Source organism: Natator depressus, chromosome 2 (genome assembly GCF_965152275.1).
Source record: "Natator depressus isolate rNatDep1 chromosome 2, rNatDep2.hap1, whole genome shotgun sequence".
NCBI classification, from domain to species: Eukaryota; Metazoa; Chordata; order Testudines; family Cheloniidae; genus Natator; species Natator depressus.
Window position 1 is genome coordinate 147,033,449 of NC_134235.1, and position 9,790 is coordinate 147,043,238.

The following is a 9,790-nucleotide window of genomic DNA, read 5'->3' on the forward strand; positions in this document are numbered from 1 at the left end:
GAAAACTCTCTGTAATGGTCACACACAGCCCATGGTGGGGCATGGCCAGGCCCATAAAAACCTCTCATGTCCAGCCTTCTCCAAATCCCTATGTGGGCTATTTGCTTTCTCAGGAAGGGGAGAAAGGACCCTGCTCTGCCAAACAGGTCCTTCCCCTTGCCTGGCCCCACCAAAGACCCAGCCCACAAACCAGGCTGTGTATGTTTTCCACTTTCTCAGTTCCTTATCAGGTTTGCCTTCTGTTTTTAAAAAAAGAGTATTGAAAAATATTGGTCTGCCATTGGTTGATTCTTACCAGCTTCTTTAAGAAAATAGTTAATTTCCAGATTGTGAAACCAGTCCTCTAGGGCATGAAAGGGGCTAGACCACTGTGATGTGAGTGAATAATTGACTATTTTGCTAAATAAAAGACACATAACATACCTTGTAGCCTACTGGAAAGCTGTGTATCTGCAGAGGGCACTTAAACAGTCTCACCATTTTGATAGATTCTGCAATTTCTAGCAGCATCAACCAATATACAGATAGAGTCTACCATTTCCAGTGCTATTCTCTTTCAGAAGTGAAGAACTTTGTACATGCACTCACCCGTATATTGTTGTGGCGGATGCAGAACGTTCAAGGTGTCCTTCAGTTCTGAGCTCATAGTGTTTCACCTGTTTGGTTGGTGTAGGCACTCAAATGAGTAAATGACCTTATTCACCTTCTGGTTATCAGTCCACCATAATCACTGTGGTTTTGTTCCAGCCACCATTATTCATGTGAGTGAAATTCTGAATCAGCTACTCACAGGAGTAGTCCCCTTGGCTTCCAGTTGTACTCACATTAATTTGGGTGGCAGAATCAGTCCCATTATGTGTTTAAGTAGCTCTAAAGCCTAAAGACAGGGGAATTCGTATTTTTAGGTGGCCAGTGGGGATGACTATGGAATGAAAGGAGCATCATCCTTCCGATGCAGATTGGCTATGAAGCGAATGCATAGGTTATATATTTCCAGTGCAGAAGCCATGCTTTGTACCATTTCATATAATTTCTGGTAAATACTATCAGTGGGAACAATGATCTTGTGTATATTTCAGGCTACAGGCAGGCCTTGTAAGAATCTTATTTAATTATGTGATATATTAATGTTATATTGATTATGTTATTGCCTGTAAATCCTGTTGCTTAATAAAGCTGCAGTCATTTTTGCAATAAAGTTGTGTTTGCAGTCAATTAATGGGTGTCTGGGGGCAATGGACTGACTATGAAGTGGGGGTACTGGTGTTAAGTAACCTATAAGAAAGAGTGGTAATAGGACTGAAAGTGGAAAACCAGGAAAACATAAAGGTTTGGATTAAATAAAAAGGAAAAAAAACATATTTGTAGCACTTCAGGCTCCATATTAGGTACATTGGTTCACAGTTTTCTTTAAGGTCCAACAAAAAAGCAGCATTGTATGAAGCATCTGTACATGAATACAGGGGAGGGTAATATTTGATTTAAAAAATACAAGTAAACTATAACTGCCAATATTGAGACCATGTGAAGGCAAAGGAACAAAGCATACTTTCATTGCTAATCATGTTAACATCAAAGTTTGAAGAGTACATTCGCCTATTCAGAGGAAATGCCATCACACTTCTGACGATCACATCTGCCACTAATATCATCCGGCATGTGGTCAGATCTCTGTTCTGACTTTTATCTCTCTACCAGAATTTCATGTCTTGATTTTAACATCTGATGTTGAATTCAGGTCACTACAAAGTAAGTACAACTTTTATTCCTTTTCCACTTTCATGATTTGTCTAAGATGTGCATTTTAAAATAAAAGTATGTAATATGAAATAAATATTAAAATATTTCTCTGTGGTCTTTTTGTTTTACTAAGGCGCCTTAGCAAACATTGGTGTATATCTAATATAAATTGCATAAGTCTGATTCATCACTGAAATACTCAGATTTTATGCTAGAAATAAAGACACATAGAACTAGAGTAGTGCAATCAGGCCTCGTACATTTCTAACTCAAATAGGGATGAAGAAAACGAGTCCTTGTGGCACCTTAGAGACTAACAAATTTATTTGAGCATAAGCTTTCATGAGCTACAGTGACAATCAACTTTGACATCATAATCAAAAAGGCTGACAAAGGAGGTGCTGTCGTCACCATGAATAGATCGGAATATGAACAAGAGGCTGCTAGGCAGCTCTCCAATACCACTTTCTACAAGCCATTACCCTCTGATCCCACTGGGGGTTACCAAAAGAAACTACAGCATTTGCTCAAGAAACTCCCTGAAAAAACACAAGAACAAATCCACACAGACACACCCCTGGAACCCTGACCTGGGGTATTCTATCTGCTACCCAAGATCCATAAACCTGGAAATTCTGGACACCCCATCATCTCAGGCATTGGCACCCTGACAGCAGGATTATCTCCCTATGTAGACTCCCTCCACAGGCCCTGCGCTACCAGCACTCCCAGCTATCTTCGAGACACCACTGACTTCCTGAGAAAACTACAATCCATCGGTGATCTTCCTGAAAACACCATCCTGGCCACTATGGATGTAGAGGCCCTCTACACCAACATTCCACACAAAGATGGACTACAAGCCGTCAGGAACAGTATCCCCGATAATGTCATGGCTAACCTGGTGGCTGAACTTCGTGACTTTGTCCTCACCAATAACTATTTCACATTTGGGGAGAATGTATACCTTCAAATCAGCGGCACTGCTATGGGTATCCACATGGCCCCACAATATGCCAACATTTTTATGGCTGACTTAGAACAACGCTTCCTCAGCTCTCATCCCCTAATGCCCCTACTCTACCTGCACTACATTGAGGACATCTTCATCATCTGGACCCATAGAAAAGAAGCCCTTGAGGAATTCAAGGTGGTTTCAACAATTTCCATCCCACCATCAAACTCAGCCTGGACCTGTCCACACAAGAGATCCACTTCCTGGACACTACGGTGCTAATAAGCGATGGTCACATAAACACCACCCTATACCGGAAACCTACTAACTACTATGCCTACCTACATGCCTCCAGCTTTCATCCAGACCACACCACTCAATCCATTGTCTACAGCCAAGCTCTATGATACAACTGCATTTGCTCCAACCCCTCAGACAGAGACAAACACCTACAAGATCTCTATCAAGCATTCTTACAACTACAATACCCACCTGGTGAAGTGAAGAAACAGATTGATAGAGCCAGAAGAGTACCCAAAAGTTACCTACTACAGGACAGGCCCAACAAAGAAAATAACAGAACGCCACTAGCCATCACCTTCAACCCCCAACTAAAACCTCTTCAACACATCATCAAGGATTTACAACCTATCCTGAAAGACGACCCATCACTCTCACAGATCTTGGGAGACAAGCCAGTCCTTGCTTACAGACAGCCCCCCAAACTGAAGCAAATACTCACCAGCAACCACACATCCCACAACAGAACCACTAACCCAGGAACCTATCCTTGAAACAAAGCCCGTTGCCAACTGTGTCCACATATCTATTCAGGGGACACCATCATAGGGCCTAATCACATCAGCCACACTATCAGAGGCTCATTCACCTGCATATCTACCAATGTGATATATGCCACCATGTGCCAGCAATGCCGCTCTGCCATGTACATTGATCAAACTGGACAGTCTCTACGTAAAAGAATAAATGGACACAAATCAGACGTCAAGAATTATAACATTCAAAAACAGTTGGAGAACACTTCAATCTCTTTGGTCACTTGATTACAGACCTAAAAGTGGTTTCAGAGTAGCAGCCGTGTTAGTCTGTATCCGCAAAAAGAAAAGGAGTACTTGTGGTACCTTAGAGACTAAAAGTGGCAATTCTTCAACAAAAAAACTTCAAAAACAGACTCCAACAAGAGACTGCTGAATTGGAATTAATTTGCAAACCAAATACAATTAACTTAGACTTGAATAAAGACTGGGAGTGGATGGGTCATTACACAAAGTAAAACTATTTCCCCATGTTTATTCTCTTCCCCTCCCCCCAGCCCCATCACTGTTCCTCAGACATTCTTGTCAACTGCTGGAAATGGTCCACCTTGATTATCACTACAAAAGATTCCCCTCACCCCCCCGCTCTCCTGCTGGTAATAGTTCACCTTACCTGATCACTCTCGTTACAGTGTGTATTGTAACACCCATTGTTTCATGTTCTCTGTGTATATAAATCTCCCCACTGTATTTTCCACTGAATGCATCCGATGAAGTGAGCTGTAGCTCACGAAAGCTTATGCTCAAATAAATTTGTTAGTCTCTAAGTTGCCACAAGTACTCCTTTTCTTTTTGCGGATACAGACTAACATGGCTGCTACTCTGAAACCTATCAAATAGGGATGCTGTCGTTCACCCAAACCAAAATAATCTACAAATTTATTTTCTGATTTCTTGAAGATTTTTTTCCTTAAGTCTGGCTGATGACTAGAGCCCTGTGCGGAAATAAAATTTGTGTCCACACCCAATCCACTATCCGCAGACATGGTCCGTGGAGATCCTCAGTTATAAAGTGGATATCCGCAGATTTGCTGGGCTCTACTGATGACAACAAAATATGCTCTAAAATTCATAATAATTACTCTTCATTTGTGCCCCTAATGCCAAATGTTTCTCTTTTTTGGTGGGGAGAGGTTGAGCCCCAGGCTAGTATCAGGCTCTTCAGCTGAGATTTTAAAAATGAATTCCTAAGGTTAGGCCTATAAATTCATGTTTAGGAGCTGCTGGGTGCTCAGCACTTTTAAAACTGAGATATCTAAATAGGTGCCTATAAGTATGGACCTAGAGCCTGACTTTAGGTTCTCAGTTTGAAAATCTTGGTTTATAGGTCTAATTGTTGTTAGGCAGATAACAGTGATCATGAAATAAATATTACAGCAAAAATATACATATTCTTTCCTATATGTGTCAATATAGCACTCATCTTCAGGTTAGAAAGTGATAGGTTCAAGTCCCAAAGTTGACTAGGAGAGTCTTGCATTTATATAGAGGAGTTAATCTTCAGTGGAGATGCTAAACCTATGTCCCCTGTGTCCATCTATGGAGGTTCATTAGGTGGAAATCCATGGAATTTTTCAAAATAGTAAGGGGATAAGTCTGGTGTTTTGGTCAATATTTCCTTTCAGTAACAACTGGTTTTAATGAACAAAGGTTGTGTCTGTTTTAGTTTTTGCTAAGTGTACTGTGGTTGATATGTTAACTTACGGAGGCACTGTGATATCAATCCAATTCATTGTAAAGAACTTTTGGATATGTTTGGAAGTAGAAAATACACTAAATTATCTTCACTGGCTCCTATTGTTTTTTTATTCAAATTCACTCTCCTTGTTTTCACCTTCAAGACCCTCCACATCTTAGCTGCTTCCTATATAATTAATTATAACCAGCAGCTGAAAGCCCATGCTGCCATAGGGGTGTAATTCACAAAGTCAAAATGGCTGAGAATTTAAAATTGGATGGTAACAGACTGTGAATACCAGCATTGATTGAACCTGGTGCTATTCTGAGCTCTCAGCCATGCTTGTAGTTGTTTCTGTTGTTTCACACTGACTGAACAGACATTCTAGGTTTCAGAGTGACAGCCACACAGACAGGTGACAATTCTAGAATCTTATTAGAGGAATTATTTGTACTGTAGTCGTGCGTAGGTGTCCAGTCATGATCCAAACCCATTGTGCTAGGTGCTGTAGAACAAAAAAATTGCCCATGATCCAAAGGGTTTACAATCTGCTTTCATTGTCTCAGGCCCTCTTTGCTTAGCCCAAGCTATTGACCAAACTTGTCAGCTCCTTTTACCATGTCCTCCTCTGCAACTTTTTTTTGGTGGGTTTCTTCTGCTGTTCCTTCCCCACTGCACCTCCTCTTCCATGTATCAGTATAGACTCACATGGCCATGGCTCACAGAGGTGTACACCCTCTGTCTCAGTTGTGGGCATTTTCTCACACATGGAACTATGAAAACCAAACTAAAACAAGAAAATCTACCATAGTGAGTTTTTTGAAAAGACATTTTCTATTGGAAAAAATGTTTTGAAGGGAAATTTTGACAAGCTTTAAAGATAAGTTAACATCTTCCAAACACACTGAGGCCCTTTTCACATAGGGAGCAAAACTCTTGGATCTAAAACCCTATTTAAACACGGTTGTTGCTAAGAAGGTAACAGGAGTTTCCCCTAGTAGTGTGGACACAGAATTTCTTTGCTTTCTGGTGACCTGGGATGCCCACATCTTTGTATAGGTTTAGTGCAGGTAGATCTAATAAAGATAATGTCAGAAAGCAGCCTGGAACACTACTGGCAACACCCGTTTGTGCTCACAGCATGGGCCAGGCCACAGAATATAAGTGTTTTATTTAAATAATAGATTTGTATTATACATGTTTCGGGTTAAAATCCATGACAATCAGTGACTACATGGCTGTTAGTAAAGTGCTAGCAAAATTGGCCCATTGTTATTACAATATTGATATACAAAAATGTGTTTTAAACCACATCGGTATATAAGATTTGGGCAGTTGTACTTGGGATTATTGGTTCTTGAGAACTGCAGAACCAGGACATTTTGTCCTCTAATTTTTCAAAGCATGTTTTAGTGTTAACTTCATGTCTCCCATGAACAACAATGGAAATCCCCATGTGCCATTTAACAATGTACACTTACCCAATCATCTTTAAAAAAAAAATCATTTGGCCCTTTCTGGAAATGCTTAATGTTTTAAATCTTGACTCTGAACAGCCACACACATTTCTATATACACCAGATAGCACAATTTTCAGTTTTATAATGTAAAATTTTCTTATTAAGATTTATCAAGAGAAGTACATTCTGTTGTCTAAAGATGTACATGAGACAAACTAATATTGTTCAAAAGTGAATTCAGAAAGTGCCTCCTTTTCATTAATATTATTTTTTGTGCCAAATTTTATTTTGTGAATTATTATTTCAAACCATTTTAGCAATTCAGTACAGCACACTGTAACATATAAGCAAAAGTACTGTAACTAAGAACTCTTGGTGTATTAAAAATCTTGTAATGTCCTGGCTGAACTGTAATTTAAAATGGATAAAAAATTCACTAGAAATTATATAAGGTCAAACTTTACTTTTGTTTGGAAAGGAAAAATGCTTGATATATGCTGTAATTTTTTTTTAAAATGAGACTTTGGTAAGTAAAGGAAGCAGATATTGAAGACACTATTTTTAATTTTAACATGTCAGATATCAACCTAAATCAGAGATTCAAGTTTACTGGATTAAAACTTGGATCAGTAATGGTTTCTTATTCATTTTAAATATTTATCAGGAATGTCATCTTTCTGCAGTTTTTCTATTCCTCCTCTGTAAAGATTTGAGTTGGGTGTCAGACCGCTACAAACATTCCATCTATGTTTTGCCTTTTCCTTTTAAACTCAGGTTAGTACTGTTGTGGTACACTGCATAGTTTAAAATATATAACAGAACTGTCACAGTGCTAGAAGCTGGTATGTAGTAAGTAGGGGTGGATAGCAAGGACTGGGTTATACCAACTAGCTAATAAGCAGAAGGTAATCCTGTCTAGTGTTTGCTTAGCCATTACTATGGCCAGGGGTACTGTGCAAATTATCAGATTTTTTAAGGTAGTAGTATATTCATTGTTTTTACCTCTGTAAGAAACACTGCTGTAAAAATCTTTATAGTCCCCCAAGACTCTTAGCATGAGGGGATAAAATTCAAATTTCACAGCTGTGCTAACATTAGACTTAGGCCATTTTCAGTACATATTAATTACAAAATATTAAAACAACACTAATGGTCTGACGTAAGCCAACAAATGCAAGGAAATCAGAATCTGGGGTAGGAGGAGGAGAAGAAAAACAAAGAGGAAAAAAACTGGTCTTTCAGAAAAAGAAAAGGAGTACTTGTGGCACCTTAGAGACTAACCAATTTATTTGAGCATAAGCTTTCGTGAGCTACAGCTCACTTCATCGGATGCATCCAGTGAAGTGAGCTGTAGCTCACGAAAGCTTATGCTCAAATAAATTGGTCAGTCGCTAAGGTGCCACAAGTACTCCTGTTCTTTTTGCGAATACAGACTAACACGGCTGTTACTCTGAAAACTGGTCTTTCAGAGAAATTGTATGGGGTCTGAAATTCTTTTGGACAGACTACAATGCCACTAGAACCATTAGGACACAAATGTTAGGGGATCTTTTTCAGCATAATGCATTGTGATTCATCTGATGACTTTTATTAATATTAAATTGGGAGCTAAACCCTAACATATCATAGTGGGAATTTACTGATTTCTGTGCAAAGTTCCGATGAACTCCTTTGGAGTTTTCATAGTATGCCTATTAGACATATGATGCTATTATACAAAGCACGTAATAATATGTATAGCACGGTGATCTTATAGAAAACAGCTACAGTGTGTTCCCAGACACTACTATTCATATATAAATATGCCTTGCTCTGTGTTTATTCTGGGGAGAGAAGCGGGTGAGAAAGTTTGACTAGTTTGAGTCTATTTTAAGAAATAACAGCTACATTCATTTAGAGGACCAGGTATCAATGGGAGTTGCGTCAACATCACATGACTAGAGTTGGTTGCAACATTTTGACAAAAATAAAATTCTGTCAAAAATGAAAACGAGTGATTTTTGTCACCGTTTCCATTTTCTGACCAGAGCTGGCAAAATGTTATTTGCATAAGCCCAGCTGTTTATGCTATACTACTGAATGAAAAATATCATGATATCCCTGATAATTCTGTTTATTTTCTTGTGCAGTTCTAAATCAAAACAAGACAAATAGATTTAAATACACTTGACATCGAGACTGGAAAGCATAAATGCAAAAAAAGTATGAAATGCCAACTTAGAGCACCTTTGAAAATGGGGTTTGTGATGAAAACACATATATGATGAACCTGTAACAGCACAGGTATTTAGCTCACTTCTGAGGCACATGATATGCGAATACAACTGCCTGAAGCTTCATTAGTGATGAGTTCTCTTGAGCATGCCATTTGGCTAGTCTCTGTTGTGTTATACAGGTGGGCTTCATCAGACACTTAGTATCTGGAGTAGGAAGCTGGGTTCTGAAGTGCCAGTCTCTGTTATCATAAGGTGATTGACCTTTCTAAAGGCATGAAAAGTCAAAGGTCTTCTAATCATCTATCAATACAAGCTAGGCTCAGAATTCTCTCACTGGGCTCAGATATTGTATCTTTGCTTCTCTCTTTTAATCCTGCAGATATGGCCTTTCCCTGAAGTCAAAAACGCTACAATTTGATTTCAACCCAAGGGCAGACCAGGGGAATTTTTTATACTTATTAAAAACAAGTGAGAGAAGAAAAGTGACTTTTAGCATAACTTTTTTTTTTAAGTCTTGCTTGACATGCTCATGTTTGCCATAACGATCTTTATCAGAGACAAAATGATGCATAGTGAATCCAAGTAGAGACAAATATAAAAACAATGCACAATAGTTACAGGTACTTAGGTGATATTAATTCTAAAGGTTCATTCTCAGTAGGCCAGACAAGTACTGCATACAAGTTCAGTATGTTTAGTTCATTATATCTATATATAAACCTACTGAACGTTTATACAGCACTTATATGTACTTTTCTGTATAGTAATTATACATATTTTATTCTATTTCTATATATTAAAAAGAATTCACAGCTATTAATTCATTGATATAAAGACAGGTAAAATAGCACACTGAGAAGGTAATTTTTTACATTTTGGGGGGATCTTTTAGTTTGGATATCCAT